Source organism: Oryctolagus cuniculus, chromosome 14 (genome assembly GCF_051225735.1).
Source record: "Oryctolagus cuniculus isolate XC-2025 breed Fujian yellow rabbit chromosome 14, ASM5122573v1, whole genome shotgun sequence".
Lineage (NCBI taxonomy): Eukaryota > Metazoa > Chordata > Mammalia > Lagomorpha > Leporidae > Oryctolagus > Oryctolagus cuniculus.
Genome location: NC_142880.1, coordinates 75,202,169 through 75,227,500, shown reverse-complemented (window position 1 = coordinate 75,227,500; position 25,332 = coordinate 75,202,169). Strand labels below are relative to the sequence as shown.

Below are 25,332 nucleotides of genomic sequence, written 5' to 3'. Positions count from 1 at the left end.
ATGTTTTAAGAAATTCTTGATCAGGTGCCCAGTTTCTGTTTAAGACTGAAGGCCTCATCATACTGTTACTGGTTTTTTTTTTTTTTAAACCTCTGTCCTGAAAAATATTAAATCAATAAAATGATAATATAAGCAAATGTGGTTTGGATGCGATTTAGTGCATCCTCCAAGCACTCACGGGTTAGATACATGGTCCCTAGTGTGGCAACGGCAGAGGTGGTGGAACTTTAAAGAGAGGGAGCCTAGTGTAGTGGCTGAGTCCCTGGGAGTGCTGCCCTCAGAGGAGATTAAGACCGTTCCCCCGGAGCCCTGTGTTATTTCTCTTGGGAGCGAGTTACCGTGAAAGAGCCCCTGACTTTGCTCTGCCTTCCTGTCTTGCCAAGTGATGGCTCCTTCTTGCACACGCTCCTGCCATCCACCATGAGGTGACGCAACCAGGGGAGCTCTCACATGAGCTGGTGCAATGTCCAGATTTAGGTATCTTCTTCTAATAACAGACAGCTATATGCAGATTGATGCAGAAAGTTACAAAAGTCTGCATCCATCTTTTCTAAAATCCAAATTATACATGAAACAGAACATATAAGGGCTGACGTTGTGGCATAGCCCATTAAGCCATTGTTTGCAACACTGGCATCCTGTAATGGAGTGATGGAGTCTTAGTCCTGGCTGCTCCACTTCTGATCCAGCTCCTTGCTAAGGTTCCTGGGAAGGCAGCAGAAAATGACCCAAGTGCTTGGGGCCCTGCCACCAATGTGGGAATTCCTGATGGAGTTCCAGGCTTCTGACTTCCGCCTGGCCAGCTCTGGCTACTGTGGGTATTTGGGGAGTGATTCAGTGGATGGGAAGATCTGTCTCTACTTCTCTGTGTTCCCTCTCCCTCTCTCTCCCTCCCTCTTTCCTTCTCTTAGTCACTCTGATTATCAAATAGATAAAAATCTTTTAAAAAAAAAAGAAATAACATTTGATGTACCAGCTTTCTATGTAAAGGTAAAATAAAAAATGAAAGAGGGAAGGAATTCCATGAATAAGTACAACACGCATTCCTGACTGAAGGCCATCAGTACCAGTCATTTCCACACTAAACAGATTATAAAATAGGCCAGGGACTTCCTACTGCTTGAAACATCACCTGGTTATAAATAAGGGCCTTTATGACCAAACCCCTCACATCTGGGCAAGGAGCAGCTCAGATATTTGGAGGGGATGGGGAATGAACTTTTACAAGTAGAACAAGGAAGTGAGTATGGTTAATATTTCAACACTGTTTATTTTTATGTGGAGAAGACTAAAAAGGAAGCATAGTTACTCTTTGACCAGATTTGGAGCTGGGGTTAGGGGACACAATTCAAATCCTCATAGACTCCAATAAGAAAGTTGTTGGGAATGTGCATTGCTTGTGTCTCCTTTAAGTTCTTTCTAATCTGGGTACCAGAAAAGATTGTGTGGCTGCTTTTTGGATGATGGCCACCGTGGTTTGTGCAAAGGGTCATGTTTATTCTTCCCCTTCCCGGCTTTTTCTGAGGCTTCCTTGCTAACGTGTGACCCCTTTTGGAGCAAGTGTACACGTATAAGGCTTTATGGCATGAATTTCCATAAAGTCCTATTTTATAGCAATGGTGTATGTTTCCTTTTTCTTCCCCTCCTATTTGTAATTTATGTTATCTTGTATATGGGGTGGGTCTCTGTATCCTTTGGACATATCCTTTGTGGAATAACATGGCCTACTGATGTTTCAATAGATAAATAAGCTCTTAATTCATCCATTATATTTACGTAAGTACAACATTTTCAAGGAAAAGCAGAGGAAGCTTACATGCTAATAATAAATGCTTTTTGCAATAAATCACCTCAAATCTTTTTTGGAAAGAAACAGAGTCTACAAAAGCCTACATAAATTGAGAAAAAAACAAGATGTGTCACAAAACATTTTTCAAAAACCCAACAGTAACTAGGCAAATCAATGCTTAAATTAGCACAAACTGGTAAAAATAAGCATTCCTAAATTGATTTTTCCATATATTTGTCTGCAGGCAGACAAAACGTAGGAGGAACTGGATTGTGGCCAGGCCTAAAGCGCTTTTCTGAGCTCTATCAACTTCTATTAATGGGCAGTGACGCCATTCTGGCTCTGAGCCAGGCGCCCAGTGCACTTCGATTTGTTCTACAGACTGGCTGAAGGCAGGAACTGCATCAGAAATGTGGCACCACGAACAGTACAGATGGAAGCAAAGCAACTCCAAAGAGAACTTACTTCTGGTGACACCAGCACAGTGCTAGGCCTCTGTCCTGGTGGCCCTCTTGGTGGCTTGCCTTTTGGTCAGCAGACTGGACACCACGTAGTGACAGCTCCTGGAGCCTCCCCTAAGCCTGCAGGTCAAAACCCTCCCTGTGCTGTTAACAGCTAAACTGGAAATTAACCCAAACAACATGGGAGCCATTTGCTCTATTTCATTTAGTTAATGTGGTAGACTCACAAATGCATTTTTAAAGATATATTGGCTTTTTCTGAACTCTCTGCTTTACAGATTGTTCCAAATCATACTGGGTAGATTGTCCTAGCTTTGATTCCAAAGTTTCAGTCTAAAGGAAATCCATCAAGTGCTCAAAGTGCTCCTAAGGGTAGCAAAGGTATCAAGGCTCCCAAGCACCATCACGGCATCACCTATGGGTGCTCTGATAATTTTGCCCAAGTGAGCATGAGCAACAGAGGACAAGAAGAAGGGAGGGAGAGAGGATGATTACACTCTGGATCACATGAAAACTTCTTATTCAGGGAAATCTTAAAGACAATAGATTAAATGGACTTTTGGATCCCTAAGTCCACAAGGACTTTTAGATGCAGAATAACATATACCTCCAGTAGCTCATGGAACCACACACATACACACAGGAAAACTAACAAAATGCAAATAAAATTTGAACTTTAGTTAATGATAGTATATCGATATTGGTTCATTAAGGGCCAGCATTGTGTCACAGAAGGTTAAGCTGCCATCTGTGATGCTGACATCCCATATCCAAAGGCTGGTTCAAGTCCGGGCTGCTCCCCTTCCAATCCAGCTCCCTGCTAATGTGCCTTGGAGAGGCAGTGGAAGATGATGCAATGTTTGAATCACTGCCCCTCATGTGGGAGACCTGGACAGAGTGCCTGGCTCTTGGTTTTTTTCTTGACCCAGTTCCAACAAATGCATCCAGTTTTGAGGAGTGAACTAGCAGATGGAAGATATTTCTCTGTGTGTGTGTGTGTGTGTGTGTCTTTTCCCCCTCTCTGTTACTCTTACTTTCAAATAAATCTTTAAAAATCTAATGGTTTATTAAATATTCATGAAGTACCATACTGATGCCAAATATTAATAATAGGGGAAAGTGGGCATGGAGTAGAGAAGAACTCTCTGTATCATCTTTTTCATAATTCCTTCTATCTAACACTGTTCCAAAATAGAGACTTCTAAAGAGTATATATAATTTCAACAGACTTACTTGCTATAAAATAATCTAGGAAGTAAGGCAGGATATTGGTAGAGATAATAATAGAGGAAACAAGATGGATCATGACTTAGTAATCGCTGGAACTGGGTTATGGATACATTATAGTGGTCCTTCAATTTTCATATGTGTTTGAAATTCTCTGTAATGAAAAGCTCAAAATTATACATCCTTATTAAATCGAAGACTAAGAAGATATACATATATGAAATGTGTGTTGTAAAAAGCATTTTTACATGTGTATATACAATTATATATGTATAAACCAATTTATATATGCATGTATAAACATAAGTCATTTTTATGGATACATATAAAATGGTTCTCACAAGAGACATACCTTTATTAGCAATCAGCAGGAACTCTAGTCCAGGCAATATTTTTTCACCGAATGAGTATATTCATGCTTTGCAGCTGAAGTGTAGCACGTTTTATTGGTGCTAAGAGTAGACTTCTTGTTTCCTAGGCCCAGTCAGTACGTATTGACATGTATCAAAGCAGCTGTGTTGCTGCCTTTCCTGTCAATGTGATGCATTACATTAGGACAAGCCCCTCCACCCCTACCATCCTCTATCTCAATGCCAGATATTACCTCTCCAGAGGAGTCACAGCCAGTGCAGCCAACACTGTTGAAGAACTTTCTCTCTGTGTGAGGTTAAGGCAGGCAGCTCAAGTCTGATGCAGGGAAAAGCACTTGAGTGAACTGGGACTGATGAGCTCTTTGCACTTTACCCTCCACACCTCGTCCAGGAAAAGGGCCATAAACCATAGCCATTGGCAAGAGAGTGCCTATCATTCTTTTCCTTTCTCTTCTTAACATTCATTTATTTACTCAAAAGGCAGAATTACAGATAGAGAGGAAGAGAGAGAAAGACAGGTATTCCAGCCACCTATTCATTCCCCAAATGACTTCAATGACCAGGGCTGGGCCAGGCTGAAGCCAGGAACTGGGAGCTTCTAACATTCTTTTCTTAAGAGTACCCCTCTTCCACTTGCATCCTCTTCCTCCTACATGCCTCTTAAGCCAGAAGTACCATCCATTCAGACTCCGAAAAAACCTTCATTCATCCTTGACTTCTAGATGCCAGTCAGTCTCCAAGTTCTGCAGATGTTACCTTCTTCACTTCTCTCAAACCTACTCTTTTCTGTCCATCATTGTTGGTGAAGGTTCAAGTCTTCATTTCTCATCACCTGGACAGTTCAAGCGGTTTCCTAGGAAGCCTCCTCCTGTTTGTAGCCCTGGCGGCCCACTTTAATACTCCTGTGAAGATGAGTGACTTCGTCCACGGATGCTGCTATAACTAGATACATGAGGCTGGACAATTTACAAATTATAGAAATGTTTTCCTCGTGGTTCTGGAGGCTGGGAAGTACAAGAGGAAGGTGCCCAGGGACTCAGCGCCTGGAAAGGGCTGCCCTCTGCTTCCAAGCTGGTGCCTTGTTGCTGCATCCTCTAGAGAGGACAGAGGCTGTGTCCTTGTGCATAGGAGGAATGGAAGGTTGTGCTCTTGTGTGTAGAGTGGGAGCAGGAGACAGCTCTCTGAAGCCCCCAGTCTAGGGGCATTAATTCGTTTTGTGAGGGCAAAGCTCTCATGGCCTAATCACTCTGCAAGAGTCCCACCTCTTAATACTACCATCACCTTGGGAGTTAAGTCCCAACACATGACCTTTGGAGGGGCACATGGAACATCCCACTCCCTCCGGGGGACCCCATGGGCTTCAGGATGAAGACTGTACTTCTTAGGTTGGTGCATTCATATACAGGATTATCTACAACTGGGTCTTTGCCTACTTCTTCCTTTCATGCTCTCTTCCTCCATCAAGGTCAACTGCTTATAGTTCACAGAACATTCCAGGCTGTATCATATCTGTTTGCCTTTTCTCTGTGGTTCCCTCAACATGGAATCCTGTCTTTCCCCATGGGTGAACAATCACATCTCTCAAGACTGAGTCCAGCCGGCGCCGCGGCTCACTAGGCTAATCCTCTGCCTTACGGCGCAGGCACACCGGGTTCTAGTCCCGGTTGGGGCACTGGATTCTGTCCCGGTTGCCCCTCTTCCAGTCCAGCTCTCTGCTGTGGCCAGGGAGTGCAGTGGAGGATGGCCCAGGTCCTTGTGCCCTGCACCCCATGGGAGACCAGGAGAAGCACCTGGCTCCTGCCTTCGGATCAACATGGTGCACCAGCCACAGTGCGCCGGCCGCGGCGGCCATTGGAGGGTGAACCAACGGCAAAGGAAGACCTTTCTCTCTGTCTCTCTCACTGTCCACTCTGCCTGTCAAAAAAAAAAAAAAAAAAAAAAAAAAGACTGAGTCCAAGCATTATCCCATCAAGACTGTCCTGATCAGGACACTGTATGTGTGTGTTGCGGGGGGACCTCCAGTACACTTTGCCCTCAGAGAATTCTGTGCTCAGACAAAAGGGGCTGTGGAGCCCAAATGATAAGGGTTCCCTCTCGAATTTGCCCAAAGCGGTTGTATGTGCTAGCTGCAGCTCTCCTCCCCTGGTGGAACCTACACTTCTTCCTCAGTATCTCAACGGTTCCCTACATGCACCAACAGCTGGTAGTTCAGAGGACAGAAATGAGAACGGGATTTGAATTCACAGCTCAGTAAGGACAACACCATCTCTCTCCTGTCCTGTGACTGTTGTACCTTCTGTAGTACCTAGCACCTAATAAAAGCATTTGTTTATCCAGTAATCATTTACTAGAGCACTATCTCATGAAATGTTTGAATTTATTTATGTAAGAGTTTGCAAGCAGGCCACGTGTTAGGACACTGGAATCTCACATCAGTCAGAGCAGGATCTGGCTGGCTGAGTGAGGCTGGTTCATCTCCAGCTGATGACTAATTGCTCTTGAGACCCCTGTTAGACACATCCTCAGGAAGAGGCACAGGCCACTTACACAGCTTCCAAGTGCCGGTTCCTGCTCGCTTGCAGAAAGGCAGTATGGTTGGGAGGGCTCACAACAGGAGGCCTGTTGCAAACAAGCTGTGGTTTCCCCCTGTGTTTGGATTTCGGTTCAGTGATGGCACTTCTTCTTGCATGTGTGAGAGCCAAACAACACATTCTGGGTGGAGAGCACAGTGGTGGAAAGCCTCGTGTTGGACACATGGAAAGGCGGCCTTATCCTAGAACTGGCTAAACACGTATCTTGGCTCATGAACGAGGGTGGCAGGCGACCAAAGCTTGGGATTGCTCTCTCTGCATTTTCTGCTGGGATTGCACTTTGAGGGAGGCCTCCATTTCTGTGTAGTCTGTTGTGTTTGGCAATTCTTTCTACTTAGTGCTGGTTGAGTGCTTGTTAACTTGTGAATTCTTCAGAAGAAAGCAGGATAGCAAAATGATTTCAAGCTTCTCCTCCTTGCACGTAACTTAGGGTGGTGGAGAACAGTGAGTTGGGGACACAGACATGAGCTAGACACGTTTTCAGACCACAGGTAAGAGGCAATCTGGGCTCTTGTCTGTTTCACTTCCAACATTGTGTTCACCAATGGTGGTATTTTGGTCTATCTTTAAAAAACAAAAAAAAATATTTATTTGAAAGGCTGTTACGGGGGGGGGGGGGGAAGGGAGAGGGAGAGGGAGAGGCAGAGGGAGAGGGAGGGAGGGAGGTAGGGAGGGAGGTAGGGAGGGAGGGAGGTAGGGAGGGAGGGAGAGAGAGAGAGAGAGAGAGAGATCGATCTTCCATCTGCTGGTTTACTCCCCAGGTGGCTGCAATGGTAGGGCTGGCCCAGGCTGAAACCAGGAACCTGGAATTCCATTTGGGTCTCCCATGTGGGTGGCAGGGGCCCAAGCACTTGGGCCATCATTTGCTGCCTTCCTAGCTGTCTTAGCAGGGAGCTTGATCCAGAGTGGAGCATCCAGGACCAGCAATCCAATATGGGATACCAGCCTCACAAGTAGCTGTTTAACCCACTGTGCCACAACATTGGCCCCTCTCTCATATTTCTTAATTTGGCATATTCTTTCTTTTAGTACCAAATCCAGTAAATGTTCTTTAGGTGGAAAGAAAAAAGTGCTAGTGAATGCCAGAAAACAGTTTCCCAGCCAGCCAGCCAAACCACAAATATCCAAAAATGTGATTTCAATTTTTAATAACATAATGAGCTGATGAATATCAAACAGAAATACAAAGGGAAGGAAAAATTTGATTCATTCTGAGCATCTATCAAAAGAATTCTCAATTTCAGAAAACTTGAAGAAGACAGATGAAGAGAAACAGCTAATAAGTAATGGAATTCAGTGCCTAGTGTTGACAAAATCAAGATGTTAGTGATCAATGAACTCTAAACTTGCGTATAGATAGCTCTGAGTCCTCTGAAATCCACTCACCTTCAATGTCTGCATGTTCCTCATCTGTAAAAGGGAATCAAGAAGCCTCTATTATAAACCAAAAAACTAAAGATGGCAAAATGTGAAGACATTGGTGTGTGACCTGTGTTTTCCAAGTGTCAACTCTTGGAACTTAAGTGTCAATGGGGGAGGCCAGTAGACTGACTCAATCCCACAAGTTAGTCTCTGATCCTTGAACTGGGGGCAGAAGCAAAAGAATCCATAACTATTCAAATCACATGGCCAGCATTGTGGCACAGAGGGTTAAGCTGCTGCCTGCAATGCTTGCATCCCATATGGGCACTGGTTCCAATCCTGGCTGCTCTACTTCTTGATCCAGCTCCCTGCTAATGCTCCTGGGAAAGCAGCAGAAGATGGCCCAAGTACCTGGGCCACTGCACCCATGTAGGACACCCAGATGAAGCTCTTGGCTCCTAGCTTTGACCAGGCCCAGCCCCAGCTGTTGCTTCTGTTTGGGGAGTGAACCAGCAGTTGGAAGATCTCTGTCTCTCCTCTCTCTCTCTCTCTCTCTCTTTTTCTGTAACTCTTGATTTATTCATTTTGAAAGGCAGAAAGATAGAGAAAGGTAAGTAGAGATAAAGAGAAAGATCTTCTATCTACTGATTCACTCCCTAAATGGTTGCAATGGCCAGGACAAGGTTGGGCTGAAGCCAGGAGTCCAGAACTCTATGTGAGTGGCAGGGGCTACTTGGGCCTTCTTCCACTGCTTCTCCAGGTGCTTTAGTAGGGAACTGGGTCAGAAGCAGAGCAGCCAGGACTTGGATCCATGCTCCAACATGAGATGAAGGCATCAGAGATGGTAGCTCAAACCGGGGCATCATAATGCTGGTCTCAGGATCCTTCATTAGACTATGAACTTCAGAGCCAACTCTGGTGGCTGCAGTATGAATTAAAAACACAGACTAATGTTTTGTTTCTTTGTATCTGAAGAGCTCAGATCACTGTAGTCATTCTTCTCTATGATTATATAATTCTCATCATGTTTTAATATTTGCAGATAGAATACACTATTCCCCCAGAGTATATCAGCTCATAATTTTATAAACAGAGAAACTACATGTAGACTAGTGTTTCCCAAACCTAAGTATGCACACAAATTGTTAAAATACAGATTCTCTTTTTCTGTTACTCTGGGGAAGGGCGTGAAAGCCTGCCTTTCTAACAAGCTCCACAAAACAACAGTGGCTTGAACCTGATGTAATTTAATTCAGTCCATCAAAAGATAAGCTAGAGATTTGGGATCCAGGGCTGAATGGGGTTCTGCCTTCTCATCAGGAATCCAGATTTTTCTTTAGTCTTTACTATCCTGGGTGTGGTTTACAACTTCAAGGTCTTCTTTAGTCCCCTGATGGCTTTTACCAAGCTAGCACCCAATTTATCTTGTATTCAGCTGAGAGGAGGCGTGTCAAGGACAAGTAAGTGCACAGTTGGGTCAGGCTCATTTAAGGACTTTTTCAACGAGACTGTTCAACAGCTTGCACTTGTCTCATTGGTCAAAACTTAGTCATCTCTATACAGGAAGGCATGAAGATGTGACTTTCCAGTTGAGGGTACATCATTGATTGCACCAAACAGAGGTCCCCTGAGTAAGTGAGAAGGGGTGAATGGATAGCAGGCAGACATCAGCAACCTCTACCATGAGTCAAATGAGATGGTCATGGATCCCCTATCAGTCATCCGTGGGTTTAACCCCTTGACTGTGACATATTTCCAAAGAGAAGACAGTCACACTGCTAAGATACACTAGCTGTCTTGGTGGCAAGTTCTGTCTTACAGGTTTTCTGATTCCCTTGTTTTAATGAAGGAGGAGAGGGGGTCCAGTTTTTCATATCCTTGCTGCTTTCTCTTTGGAGTAACATTAATTTTCAATGCTTGCTTTCGTTCAAGTTTTATTTGCATCCCTGGGTTCTCAGATGCCAAGAAAACACTGCTACTGTGACATCAGCCAAGATCTCAGCTCTAGGATGTTGGCAGGGCCTCCAGCTCATTGTCCCCGAGGTTATGGCTTATAAATAAGAACATGAATCCAAAGGGGATGTGCTATTTTCCCTGCTCAGTGCCAGTCAGTTCATTCTTTGAGTAGCAGGGGAATCACCCAAGGTGAAAAAAACAACCACGGCCCATTGATTTCAGCCCAAGCAAACACATTCTTTTCCTGGATCTTTGCCCAGGATTTCCAGGGAGCAGGCAGCGGCCAAGAAGCAATATAGATTCCGGAAAAGAAGTCTTCTTCAGAGCTGAGAAGGATGGTGCCAGTCTGTGGCTCAGAGGTGATAAGAGAATGCAGGCAGAGGCTCCCTGAGTCATAAGAGATGCGGGAAAGTGCTGATCAGAAACAACAGGGGCAGGAGCTGTGGCGCAGCAGGTTAAGCTGCCACTTGGGATGTCCCCATCCTGTAGCAGAGTACATGGGTTTGAGTCCTGCCTCCTCTTCCTATCTAGCTTTCTGCTAATTTGTATCATGTGAGGCAGCAAGCGATGGCTCAAGTATTTGGGTTCCTGCCACCTACATTGGAGACTCACATGGAGTTTCTGGCTCCTGGCTTCAGCCTGGCCTAGCCCTGACTTGCGCAGGCATTTAGGAAGTAAACTAGAGGATAGAAGATATCTATCTCCCTCCCTCTCTCTCCATCTGTCACTCTGCCTTTCAAATAACTAAATAAATTTAAAAATAAAAACAAAAATAAAACTTTGCATGGCAAAAGGAGAGAATGAGTTCCTATAAGCCTATCTGAGAAGGACACTAATCCCATCTAGGAGGGTGCTTTCTCGATGCCCTAATCACCTCCCCAAAGGCTCTGTCTCCTAACATCCCTACAGAGGGGTGAAATTTCATCATATGGACTTCGGGAGAACACAAACATTGCATGGCAATTGTCAGCAGGATACTGCCAAGGGAGCACCCTTTCCTTCAGCCTCCGGAAGTGCCTCCCCCCTCCCCTTGGTCCTTTCCCCACAGAGCCTGGGCACAGCTCACTTTGGCACACTGCCCAGTTCCATTTTGCCAAGGAACAAGACCTCACACAGCCCCACTGGCCTCATCACTAAGCTCCAAGAGACCTCAGACCCCTTCTCCTGTGAGAATGACTAAACATAAGTTATTCGAGCCCACTTGAGCCCTTGGTTCTTAGACACAGAGCCTGACTGCTGTATTTTGGTTAAGTTACTAAATATCTCTGATTCTCAGTACTCCCATGTCAAAATAGAGATTAGGAATTATTCTTACCTTCTACAGTTGCTTTGGGGGTCAAGAAAAATGAGACCATGCTGTATATTTGACTATAACTGACGCATAAAAATATTATATCAATATTAGATATTAATATTTTGACAAGTGCTGGAACTGACACTGGCTTTGCCAAGTTCATCCATGCACTGTGCATCTACCATATGGCAGCTATTGTGATCAGTCACAAATCAAGGACTGCCACATTATACAAACTATAGATGTATACGGTTTCTAGTATATTTGTTTTCTGAAGGTTTTCCTTAAATAGTAAAGTTCTTCAAAAAAAAACCTATAATTTTTAACTTCATTTTATTAGATTCCTGGTTTTAAAATTTTATTTCCTTGGTTATAGAAGCATCTGGTGACCAACCCACCATTGCTTCTGAGAGCAAATTTTCACTGTCTGCCCCTCAGTAACTTAGTTAAGAAATTCATGGTAGTATTTTTGAGTTTTTATTTCTAATGAAATTTTTTCAAAATTTAGAAATGCTTTTTCTCCACAGTTCTATTCCCTTTAATTTACATAAATACTGCCCCAAGTGAAACAGATAGAATAAATTTAAAAGGTAAAAAGATATTTAAAAGAGATCCTATGTCTGAGCAGAATATCTGATCAGCTGTGCCCAGGGATCCTTGGAGGGGCTGGACAGTGTCAGGCCTCAGGCCCTGGAAGGCTGGGTTATCTCAGTTTCATAGCCAGGCCCTGAGAGATGTGGGCAAATTCAAATCCCAGCTCCTGCCACTCCTCCTGGGTAACCTCAGGCAAATTGCAGACCCAACTACATAGGCTTCTATTTTCATTATCTTTAACAGTGGAGTAATAAAAATTCCTACCTTACAGATGGTTATGAGACTAAAATGCAGTGATACATGTAAGACATTAGTAAGTGTCCAGTAAACATTAGCTGCCAGTGCTATATTTACCCATGAGTCACTCTTTTAGAGATAGTCCTCTAAAAGGAAAATTCTTGCTCAGACTTTTAAATTTCATATGCTACCATTCAGTTGCTCAAGCTGCATTTCAATATGAGGGATAATATGCTACCCATCTTATGACTGCGACAACCCAAGATCCAAGAGTGTTCCTCTAAGTTCATAAAGCTTATAGGGGTCAGAAAAATAGCACAAACGTGGGCCATCTGATTTCAATTCCATGGTCTTTGTTGTTGTTAAAGTTTCATATACATATTCATGGACCATGAAATAAAATATCTCATCCTTATAAAAAGCATACACTTTTCAGAAAGAACCAATCTGGATATGCACTCTACCAGGATAAAATTTTTAAATCACCCAAGTCAACCTCCTTCTTGAAGAAAGCTTCATGGAGAGCTGGAACATCAGTGGATACTTTTAGATTCCCAAAAGAGCATAAGGAGGCTGCCTCCTGCAGAGAAATGAGCAATCACACCAGGCACAGGAATCACAAAGCCAGCTTTCTTCACAGATGTTGAAGTAGGAGAAAACTCTGCCCTTCTCCCATCTATCCATTTGGAAACTGGGTGAAGACTTGGGGAAGCTGGAGAGCAGCCCAGAGTTTCCTGCTAGCCCCTGAGAGCCAGCCCCTGTCCTCTGGCTTGGGCTTGCTGCTGTGGCAAGCGCTGTGGCAGAGAAGCGGTTCTTTATTCAGGGTAGCCAAGATGTAGAATCAGCCAAGGTGTGCATGAACCGATGAATGGATAAAGAGGACGTGGCATATACGCACAATGGAATATTACTCAGCCATAAAGTAGAATGTCATGCTGTCTTTTGTAGGAAAAATGGATGGAACTGAAGGGCATTCAGTTAAGTGAAATTAGCTAAGCAAACAAAAAAAAGACAAATATTGTATGCTTTCCCTCATAATGTACAGCTAAAAAAAGCTCAATCTGAACATGCACTAGCAATTACTAGAGCTGGGAGGGATAAGGGGAGACAGAGGGAGGTTCAATAACAGGTGCTAAATCAGAGTTAGAAGGAATATGCTCCTAGTGCTACACAGCATAATGGTGTGACTATAATTCACAATAAACTCTTATATATTTATGAGCAAATAAAAGAACTCCAATGCTCTGACCATTAAGTAATGGCCAAGGGGGAGAAATGTTAATCACCCTGATCTGATCAGTACATATTGCACACATAAAAAATTATGTTTGAAAAGTAAATTAAAAAAATTAATCCTCAGGAGACAAAAAAAAAAATAAAAAGACTCTGTAGACTATGGAGATCCTGCAGAGGAGCAGCCCCATCCTGGGCATTTCTCGCTTCACATAACTGGGTAGAGTGCAGGTCCATGGTCATGGAAGGCATGGCTAAAACACTGTTTTGATCCAGTTTGACTTTTATAAAAAACGACCAGGCAACTTCTTGTGCATCTCCTCAATTATCATTTTTGTTGAAACTTGTTACCTACTGTGTGCTATTTTTATTATATTTTCATCTTCCCTTTATCCATTCTGGGACCCTGCATCTAGCCCTCCTCACTCTCCCTCCACTCTGTTCCTTAATTCTGGTATCTATGATATTAGGTAATTTCCTCAAATTAAATTAATGCTAATAAAATGTCTGAAAATCTACTCTGCTGGCCCCCAGGGGCATTTGGTTAAAATGGATTCTGATATCAACACATTCAAAATAGACAAAAGATTGACAGACAGTATTCCATTTATGATTCATTCAAAATTATGAGAGATTGCTCTCAGATATTTGAAAGTGGTTCTGCCTTTGTGTTCTTTTCCAGGCTCGAAAGTCTCAAAAATTTCCTCTCAATTCTCACTCAGTTCAGCATTTCTCCAGTGATTCTTTTCCTTACATACTCTACTCTTATCTTGGTAATTTCTAGACGGGACAAATGTTCATTTCTCAGAACTACACATTTGCTGATCCACACTGAATTCCATTTGCTTTTGTCGGTCAGTAGCTTTGACTAAGTTGTGTAAGCAGCTTCAGCTTTTCACTAATATCTCTCACATTCTGTATTTAAGGAGAAAAAATGTATTTGAAGACGCATGTGTAGATGAGATAGTGGTTAAGAAAGAACACAAGGCGCTGGCGTTGTGGTGCAGCAGGTGAACTGCTGCCTACACACTGGCATCCCGCAGGAGCACTGGTTCGAGTCCTGGCTTGCCGCACTTCCAATCCAGCTCCCTGCTGGGAAAGCAACTGAAGATGGCCCAAATACTTGGGCCACTGCCACCCACATGGGAGACTCAGACGAAGCTCATGGCTTCTGGCTTCAACCTGGCTCAGTCTCAGCCATTGTGGCCATTGGAGGGAGTGATCAAGCAGAAGAAAGATTCTCTCTCTCTCTCTCTGTCACTCTGCCTTCCAAAAAAAAAAAAAAAAAAAAAAAAAAAACAAACAAAAAAAAAAACAACTTGTTCAATGAAATGTTCCCTAACAATAAAGGAATATACTCATAAATACAAAACAATAATATTTTAAAGGAATAAAATTATTTTCTTTATAAGGTACAGACAAGGAGATAGAAGGGTAGAAACATAATTGATGGATTAACATAGCTTACTTAAGGCTACCTTTTAAATGCAGGGATTAATGCAGGGAGAACTTCACCACTATGCCAACTGAAACTGGAAGATTTGGCTGTTACCTCTCTAATCATAATTCCTGGAAAGGTCAAATAAACAGCTAACTTTCAGCGTGATGACTGGGAGCTTTAGCATTTTGATATTTAGCCTGGTCTCCTGAGGCTCAGTGCAGGAGAGGAGTCTGAAACAATAGCCTCCTGCAACTTTAACAATTTCTCTAAGCTATATACACTATGATATACCCACTTTTAGGTAGGGAAACTGAGGCAAAGAGGTGTCACACAGTGTGCCCAAAGTCTGTCAGCAACTGACTGTCAGAGCTTGGGTTCATACAGGATCAAAGCCCAGGTCCTCAACCACTCAAACACAAAATAATCAAATAGATGCTGTAGGTGGATCCAATGAGCATGGGGTTCCTGGAATCTACCTGCTGGTGGGTTCTGTGTTCAACCCAAACAAAACCAGGTGATCTCTTGGTTCTAAATGTACCCAACCCTCCAACTCTACTCTTCTATAAAGTAGAAACTGAAGCTCAGAGGTATCAATTGCCTTGCCCAAGGTCAGGCAGCTAGCCAGGGTAGGTGAGCTGCTACTGTAGTTATTGAATTATTTACTATCTTATCACAGCACCTCAGGTCAGGATCTCAGTATGTCTGGGGAACTGAGTGCAGGTCTTGAATTCCATGTACAACTTCTGTGCAGTCACCACCCCGTTTGGGATGCAAAACACAGCTTCTCAATCCTTCACTCTCCACTTGTAACTTTGGGCAGGATTTTTGCTGCTCTAGGGCAAAGGACCAAGTCACTTGGAGCATTTGCTAAACTATGCAAATTCTGTCTGCCCTTAGATTCAAGTTCAGCAGGTCTGGCATGGGGACCAGAAATCTTGTCTTTTTCTCCAGCAAACTAAGTGATTCTGATTGAAGAAAGACCTTGCCCTGTATTTGGAAAAAAATATTTCTTATCTGCCTGCGGCTTGGCTGCAAAGAAAGAATTTGCAAGTTTTCTTTCCAAAGGATCCACAACAAATCCCCTGAAATCTCCCTGGCCTGGAGCTCCTCTCTGGTGGTCAGAGCCCACAGATCCCCATGTGTGGCTCAGCCTCTTTCTGGATGGTTTGCCTAGGCTCCTTGGGAAGGCCACATCACATCCTGCACTCAGCTTCACCCTGCCAGCACGTATGCTGGGAAGCAGGTGCAGTTTGCATCCAGCCTTGCAAGATGTGCAGACAAGCTGGGACTCAGTTCACAAGGCCCAGTTTGCATCCCCCGCTGGTGCCAACAGCTCCCTGTGGGGAATGCAAACCACCCAGATTCCTTCAGAAGCAGCCAGTTATCTGCTAGACTTCCTTCATTTTCCAAGGCTGTGCTGGCATCTCTGCCAAGGACATGTTTTGGCTGGATCCATTGGCCAGACCTCTGCACACCTCTGGGAAGTTATGCTAAGAAGAGGTAGAAGGAGAGTCCAGGTTCTTTCTGGAGCTCAGAAAGGAGCACCTGGGACTTGAACTGGTGCCCATATGGGATGCTTACACTGCAGGCAGCGGTTTTACCTGCTACACCACAGCACCGGCTGCTAAAATCCCTCCTCTTGACTTCCAGAGGATCCTTCTTCTAATGGTGACTGACACCTGCTCATGATGTCATCTCAGCTTCTTCTAAAGAAGTAAAGGAGTGTCCTTTTCAGATCACATCTGCCTTGGCACCCAAATACAGGCTTATCCATATAGAGGCACTCAAGAAAAGGTGCATGAAAAATAGCACTGCGTGGAGGAGAATTAACACAGTCGTGTAGATTATAACATCCATCCATCCATCTCTTTGCAACTCAGTGTCCCTGGCCCTGGGAGTATAATCACACCTATTTGTAAATCAAGGCCCATGTTCTCCTCCTGCAGCTGTTTCTCTAACACATAGACACATGAGGTGGTGATGACATGGCACTGACAGCCACAAGCCAGTCACCCTTCAAACCTGGAGAGAAGAGAAGCTGGGGTTTCCAACTTGACCACCAGGGAGAAGGGTGGTGCCATTCAGGGAGAAGGGAAACCCAGGAGGGAAGATAATAGCTAAGCGGGCTTGATAATGACATTTCTGCCACTTTCCTAGATCTGGGTCATTACGGATGACGTCTTGGGCCTCACCTTTTGACTCAGAGTGGATTCCTTTCCCTCATCTTCCTGGCATGTGGCTTAGCTAACATTTAACTACAAGAGGAAAAGCACAACATCTCAGCTTTATGTTCCAAGTGAGTACCCACAGTGAAACATAAAGGCAGAGGGACGTCAAGGGCAAGACACAGACACACGCTGTTAGCACAGCGCCCATGTCATTTGTCTTGAAGTATGTGTTGGGGCCTAATAAGCACCGGCTGTATTGTTACAGCTGGCGAAGGACTTAATAGAATCTTGTCACAATGATAATTATGCTGTCGGTGTGGGTCATGGAAATCTGCTATAAGTCACCAGGAGCTCAGAGGTTGAAAAGTCTGCCAGCAGCTGGTGGGCATTTTAGATAGGGGTTCTCATGAGGCCTTCACTACCCTCTACTGAAATCAGGGACATTCCTTAGAGAGGAATCTAGCCCCACAAAGGAGTCCGCTTGGGAAGTGTCTTTGGTGAATACAGTCCCAAAGTCAGGCACACAGCTTGGCAGGGGAAGCCTGGGTTGGTTCTAGCCACCACTGGCCCCCTGGGTACTCCCTTCTCACTTTATACAATGCAGCCACCAGAGAGGCATCCCTGGCCTCAGATAACCACCACAGTCTGGGATGGCCCAGATCACAGGATGGCCCAGACTTAGGAACCTATTTTTTGAGATTAGAGAATCTGTTGTAATAAAGAACAGTATGAAGACTACTTAATACTAGCACTTTGGGGCAATAAGCAAGTATTTTTTAGGTAGCAAGTAAAATCCAATAAAAATCTTTTCTTTTAAGGTAAGAGTTGGGTACATTATGTTGAAATCCCTTAAATCATACACATATAGGCAAATAACCTCAATTATTTATTAAAATGGAAATTTTTTCTTGTCTCATGAGAAGGAAAAATCCTAAATATTAAAGAAAATTAACTGTATTTTATTTTAAATCAGTCTCCAACCCCATTGCAATATGCAATATCATATATTAAATAAATGAACAAATGAGAGAACATGTCTACATTAGTGACAATCCTGGATGGAACCTAATTCATGACCTCAGGAAAGAGTGGAAATAGGGAAGCTAAATACCATCTGACCATGCAAAAGCTACATTTCCTACTAATGGGAAGAGTAGGCTTTTATTTTTTATTCCATTCCAATTTTCATGTCATAGATTAAAATCTTAATTGGCCTGTTTTCCACCTAGGGGGAAAAGACCTTCATTTTTTAATGTTTATCTCTTTTATTTATTTTCATCTACTTGAAAGGCAGAGCCACACACAGAGAGAGATAGAGATTGAGATAGAGATGGGGCGGTGGGGGGAGTGGTGGTGCAGAAGAGAGATATCTCAACTGGCTTAACCAAACGGCCACAACAGCTGGCTTGGCTGGGCCAGGCCAAGGCTAGGAGCCAGGAACTCTGTCCAGGTCTCCCTCTGGGTGGCAGAGGCCTAAGCACTTGAGCCATCATCTGCTGCCTCCTGGAATGCATTAGCAAGAAGCTGGATAGGAAAGGAAGGAGCTGGGACTTAAAACAGCGTTCAGATATGGTTTGCAGTTGTCCCCAACTGCAGCTTACTTAATCCACCGCACAACAACGGCCTCCCCAAGACCTTCATCTTTAAAATCAGCATCTACATGTGAATTTGTGTTCACGAGCATGGTATACCAGCAGATCCCATCAGAGGGATACAAATATAATTTTCTTTCCTTAGCATCCCAAACCACTCTGAAATGGAAATTGCTGTTTGATGACAGAAAAGAGGGATTTAATAAATACTTGTATATGAATGAATCCATTTTTAAATAGCTATTGGCAAGTATTAAGAACCAACTGTCTGTTGGGCCACCTTTCAAGCTTTAGGACCCAATGTGTGAAGCACAGTAAAGACAGTCTCTCTTCTTTTTTTTTTTTTTTGACAGGCAGAGTGGACAGTGAGAGAGAGAGACAGAGAGAGAAAGGTCTTCCTTTGCCGCTGGTTCACCCTCCAATGGCCGCCGCTGCAGCCGGCGCACCGCGCTGATCCTGGCAGGAGCCAGGAGCCAGGTGCTTTTCCTGGTCTCCCATGGGGTGCAGGGCCCAAGCACCTGGGCCATCCTCCACTGCACTCCCTGGCCATAGCAGAGAGCTGGCCTGGAAGAGGGGCAACCGGGACAGAATCCGGCGCCCCAACCGGGACTAGAACCCGGTGTGCCGGCGCCGCAAGGTGGAGGATTAGCCTATTGAGCCACGGCGCCGGCTCGACAGTCTCTCTTCTAAGCTAACATGTTCAAGCTTAAGCCTCTTACTATTTACCCAGAAACAAGAAAACTCAATCTCTCCTTGTAACTTGCTGAATCACCCACAGACGGTTTGCAGTAGCATTTCTCATCCTTAGCACATTTGGACTGGATAGTTCTTTGTCAGCAATGCTGTCCTGTACACTGGAGGATGCTTAATAGCACCACTGCCCTATACCCATTAGTAGCACACCTCCCAACAGCCCTCCTCTACTGTGGCAAATGAAAAATGTCCAAGCCAGACACTGCCAAAGTGCTCCTGTTTGTCTTTCATACCCAAATTCAATCAGACACAAAAACCCAGCTGACAATGAAAACCTACTACACCTGCTGTTGTAAGGTGACAAAGGCTTTGCTCAAGGGAGTTGTGATTCTCCCATTGGTCTGATATGGGCTAGGCAGCTAGGTAGATCTGTGGAACTGGAAGTACTTGTAAGCCACAAGTCCCCACACACGTGTAACACTAGCCTTGTGCTTGTCAATCAAAGTATCCCCTTTCCAGGGATGCATCTGTTTTATCATTCGGGATCTGAGGGAAGATGCCATGGAAATATGGATATAAAGCTCCATGTGGGATTTTTTGGAGGTAACTGCATTCTGTAGGGGCAAACCCCTTCCCTCCACTTAATAAAAGGAGGTGCTGGGAGGTGCTCTCTTTCCCTTCCACCAGAGATCACGATTGGAGGAGGTTTTTGGGATGCACTCTTTATTTCCCCTCCTCTGCCCCTTTTCTCCTTCTGGGCTCACTTCCAGTTCATGGCTGGTATTTCTCTGTGTGGGGCAACCCCTGCTCATGTGTGCCTGTGTGTGTGTGTTCACTTTTTCATATTTTGAGTAAAATTTACTTTATATATATGCCAGCATTAAGGATTTCTCTCTTGGGGCCAGCGTCGTGACATAGCAGGTTAGAATACAATAAAAGTGAGGGGTTGCCACTTCTAGATTAATTTATAAGAAAGCTATGACTTCTGTCTTGCTCAGTCTCACTCTTTTTGTGAGAGCCCTCTGTCTGGGGGAAGCCACATGCCATGCATGTTGTGAACTACTTAGGGAGAAGCCCACATGGGAAGAAACGGATAGCTCCGTCCAAGCTCCAGCAGGGACTCCAGACTCCCCAACAGATATGGGAGTGATCTTAAAAGGAAATTTGCCACCAGCTGAGCCTGGAGATGATAATAGCTCCAGCTGATTCCTTGATGGCTGTCTTGGGTAAGATTTTGGAGCAAAATCACTCAGCAAAGCCTGACCCACGGAAGCTGTGAGATAGTGTTTGTTGTTTTAAGCCACTTAGTTCTGGGACTGTTGGTTATCCTAACCCCCTCTCCACACACCCACTCATGAACACATACAGGATGGGGACTACTTCACCCAACACCACGGCCTGAGAATAGGGAAGACATGGCCCCAAAGGAATTCTGCAACTCAAAGGCATATTTATGCTATCATCCAGTTTAAGCTTTTTTGGCTGAATATACAAGGTTCAAAATAAAAGGCCGGCGCTGCAGCTCAATAGGCTAATCCTCCGCCTTGCGGCGCCGGCACACCGGGTTCTAGTCCCGGTCGGGGCGCCAGATTCTGTCCCGGTTGCCCCTCTTCCAGGCCAGCTCTCTGCTGTGGCCCGGGAGTGCAGTGGAGGATGGCCCAGGTGCTTGGGCCCTGCACCCCATGGGAGACCAGGAGAAACACCTGGCTCCTGGCTTCAGATCAGCGCGGTGCGCTGGCCGTGGCGGCTATTGGAGGGTGAACCAACGGCAAAGGAAGACCTTTCTCTCTCTCTCTCTCTCTCCACTCTGCCTGTTAAAAAAAAAAAAAAAAAAAAAAAAAGGAAAGCACTCTTCTGACATCCTAACCATGATGGCTGGAGAATGCCAACTTTGCTGTGACTGCACCAGGAGTATATTATACTGACTGAGCTTACAAGATACTTTATAGAGCTACATATTATAAGGAGAAAGGAACAGGAAGACAGTGTTGATGCTGTTTTATCCTTCATTTATCTTCTGAGCACACACACACACACACACACACCACTCAGACCCAGCTTAAGTGGAACATCTCTATGGCTTTAGAGCTATCTGCTCTTGGTGTTTAATTTCCATTATTATATAAACCCTGAAGAACTCCCTGTTGACAAGGACAGCTTATTTCCCCACCCCCATGAAACAACAAACTGAAGAGCCTAAGAAAAAGCTGAAATATGCATGAATCCTTGGCCACAGCAATGTGAATTTGCAGTTCAGTCTTGAAATATTGGCACTGAAGTCTTTTTTTTTTTTTTTTTTTTTTTTTTTTTTTTGGGACAGGCAGAGTTAGACAGTGAGAGAGAGAGAGAGAGAGAGAGACAGAGAGAAAGGTCTTCCTTTTTCCGTTGGTTCACCCCCCAAGTGGCTGCTACGACTGGTGTGTTGCGGCCGGTGCACTGCGCCAATCTGAAGCCAGGAGCCAGGTGCAGGGCCCAAGGACCTGGGCCATCCTCCACTGCACTCCTGGGCCACAGCAGAGAGCTGGACAGGAAGAGCAGCAACCGGGACAGAATCTGGCGCCCCGACTGGGACTAGAACCCGCGGTGCCAGCGCCACAGGCGGAGGATTAACCTAGTGAGACATGGCGCTGGCCAAAATATTGGCACTGAAGTCTTGATTAAATTTTTTCTTCCAACATGTCCTGAAGTACTAAAACAAACTGCATGTGGGCTCTGAATTGCTTCAGGTGACCCAGGACTTGCTTTATGGAGGACTGAATTCTCCCTGGTTTGTTCACTTCTGTATCTCTGTTTACCATGCATGGCTTGCGGTAAAAACATTTGGAAAAATAAAACACTTGTCATGTATTTGGTCACTAGAAAGACTGGAAGTTCAATTAAGCATGAAGGAGACTCTAGCTCCCTAACCATAACCCACTGAAGTTCAGGTTTCCCAAACTACCCATGATGAAAAGTCACAAAGTAGAAAGAACGACAAAACAACGTCAATACCAAGAGAGCTCATCATGAGTACTGTGACTTAGCACCAGGGAGAACATATTTTTTGTAGCTGCTGAGTAGGGTGGTTTTTGATTGATACCATACTGCATGGAGTTCATGGGTTAATTATTTTCAGAGTAGGTTGAGCTAGTGAGATACTGAGTATGACACTGAAGGACTCAGTCAATATGTGCTTTCAGATTAACAGCCATTCAACCGGGCTATTGGACATCTGTGATCTCTCCATATACACTGGGCTCTTTACTAACCTCAATTCTTCATAATGAACTCGGGGGCACACTTTTAAAGGTCTGATTACTCATAACTGAGGTTGAAAAAATCTGTTTTGTTTTTATGCCTGAGAGTTACTAAGAGTTCTGAATGCTGAAGGCACACAGAAGAAGGTTGTATCTAATGAGATCCCCGAAGAACCAGAGCTCTGAGGATTCCACTGAGGTTCACATTGGGAAGATCATTATTTGTCTTCCCTTACTTGCCCCTGCGCTGAAGGTTTCAAAAGCTAAATATATATATATACATCCTGAATTTGTATTCACCTGTGTTTCTCTAGACCGTCAGAATCTCGCTAATGGCACAGGACAGAATAAATCCAGCTCTAATGAATGCATTCCATGCATTTTGGGGAAATCAAGCTCCTTCAAAACTGCCCCAAGTGTTTGAGGGAGCACCGAGGTGTATGAACTGAGCATGGGAATGGAGCTGAGTTGGCTATGGGTAGAATGCACGATTCCCTCCTGTAAGCTCTTGCAGCTGCAGTGTGGCATCTGCCAGCTCCCTCTCTCCTGCTTTGTGAAATGCTGGCTCCTAATGCTGCATCCAGGCCCGCCTGGCCGGCTTTGTGACTCCTGCTGTGTTCCAGGGCACACTGGCCTCTGTAGCCTGTGCTCTGGTAATGCTTTTCCCCATGGGCACCGACACTGGGCCATGCTGCCTGCTGCAGCCACGCTCTTATGGACGGGGAGGAAATGGCTCCTGGCTCTTTCAGTTTTACTGTTTCATATCCCCAGTGGGGGCATTCAGGAGGAAGAGCAAAGTCCACAACCTCTAAGTGAGCTCTTTCTTGACGCTGGCTTCCTGTCACTGAATCATTGTGTCAAGGACTCTTGTGCAATCCGGGTGAGTCTTGTCAGCCCATTGCCCATCAGACACGTCTGCTAACTTTGGGTACTTAGTGGAGGCCCTGGAATTTAGATGCCCCTCAGTTCTCACAACTGGAGATAATCACTTCAGATGGGAATCCAGGGAGACCAAGCCCACAATGCAGAACATAAATTCCTGTGTATGGAGGGTATAAAAAGCAATTTTCTTATGTTTATGGGCACTGTTGATATTAATAACAGAAAATCTAAGAAATGATTAGCATTGACTATGGGATATAAGCAAGCTAATTAAGTATTTTATATGCATTCTCCTCTTCTTCAAATATGACCTAACTTTGAAGTATTCTAGTTTGCAATGAAAAAATAAACTCTAAAAAAATCAAATCTCCACTTAGAAGTTGCAGTATATTTATCATGTCACCTAATTTCTCACAGCCTGTTTCTTCTTACGCAAAATGAGGATAATACAGTCATTACTTCACTGGATTGCTTACTAGGCATAAATGAACTAATGAACGTAAATAGAGCAAAATACCTGCCACAGGAAAAAGCACCCAGCTGGGCTTTCAGCCACTGTGCGTATGACTGTGTATATATTCACACAGCAAGATTTCTTTATGTGATATCACAGATGTTCCAAAGCATTTTCATAGCCCCACTAGACAGTGGTCAAAGCTTTTTTGAAAAGGCAGGTTGCTATTTTAGAAAAATGGCCTCAAATCTTAATTGAGTGGCATTTCTAATTTTTCCTCGTTACTATGTAAACAGCACAGAATTCTCACAAATAAATAGCATCGCTCTGTATAAACATGTCCCTGGCTTTCTCTGCAGCCGAGGACAGCTCCTCTTGAACTCTTTGGAGGATACCCTGGCTCGCCCCAGAATCAACCCATGCTGAGTTTACTATTCAGACCCGATTATTACCAGGCAGTTGGAGGGGTCAAATTCCCACAGCCAATTTTCTATAAAAATCCCAAGTAATTGAAATGGGAGGAAGGTACTCAGTAAAAGTCAGGGGGAATAATTGAGCACAGTCGCCAGCTCCAGCCTCTGAGGCATCGCATTCAGGGCGTTTTATGAGAGGGCTCACTAAGCCACTCTTGTCTCCAGAGCATCCTGGCTTCAGCCCACCCAGCTCATCAGGAACAAGGGATGTGGCGGAACAGGCAGCCATGGAGACTATTATTAACCCTTCTCTGATACCTGAGCCATCCTGTGAGTGCCCTTTTTCCTTGAATGTGAACAGTGCTGTGGTTGTACTTGATCTCTTTCAAAAGGTCCCTGTTGAGAAACATCAGGACTGGTTGCACTGGTCACCAGACAGGGGTGCAGTGTCTGCTCCCTGGCTCTGCAGATCCCTGCAAGGAGTACGCCCATCTGCGAGGGATAAACAGTTGCTGTTTTAGAAAATCAGCCTCAAATCTCAATGACGCATGACATTTTGCATTTTTTTCCCTGCTACAGTGTCACTAGAACAAAACTCTCCCTCTCGCTGTCTCTTGCTAGGACTAATCAGGATTTGAGGACACAGGTGGCAGAAAGTGAACTCAAATTAGATTCAGTAAAAAGGGAATTTGTTGAGTCCTGAAGCTGGTTAATTACTCAGAGGATTAAATGAATCTCTAGGTTAGAATGAAGCTCTTGGGGTGAAGGAGGTAGAAATCACTGACCCAGGTCAGAGTCTCTGCTTCTCAGGGCCCCTAAAGTCCCAGGGGGCAGAAGTACCCCACCACCACCCCCAGAAAATGGAGGTTGGGAGAAATAATGAGGTGGGCAGTTAGATCCAAATGAGAACTTCTGGAAGTTCTGTGGGATACTCCAATTACCTCCTACTCACTGAGACTATCTGAAGAGTTTAAGGTGATGTAAATCCTTAGGCCAACTGTTAACAGACTGACTGACACCCTACTCACCCACTCACCTGTGGGGAGCAACTCGGACTAGACTAAGTTACTGGAATTAAGACTTATTCTATGCATCTGCTCTCCCACAATATGGCGCTGGGAGAGGAGGAAACAACTTTTACACAGCTGCCTCCAGTTCGACCAATAACCTGCAGGAGCTGATCCTGCTCCTGACTGGAGGAGAGCAGCGTACTCGGCGTGTGGGTAGCAGAGTTGGGATTGGTGGAAGAGGACTATAAAGGAGGAGAGAGACAACATGCACCAGGAACATCCGGATAACATCTGAGCAGCCCCTGAGAGAGCCGGCCGGCGGTGTGCC

General features: G+C 44.5%; 1 protein-coding gene across 7 annotated transcripts in view; it reads right to left on the bottom strand.

The window, feature by feature from the left end:
- Positions 1-25,332, bottom strand: part of SNX18 (sorting nexin 18) — a 294,655-nt gene that overhangs the window by 170,337 nt on the left and 98,986 nt on the right. For 2 of the 7 annotated variants that reach the window (XR_016220190.1, XM_070056707.2), the window contains exon 3: positions 1,328-7,003. The exons of the other annotated variants lie outside the window; for them this stretch is intronic. The gene's annotated coding sequence lies outside the window, so the exon portion shown is untranslated. Of the gene's footprint in view, positions 1-1,327; positions 7,004-25,332 lie in introns of those variants that run through there. 7 annotated transcript variants of the gene reach the window in all.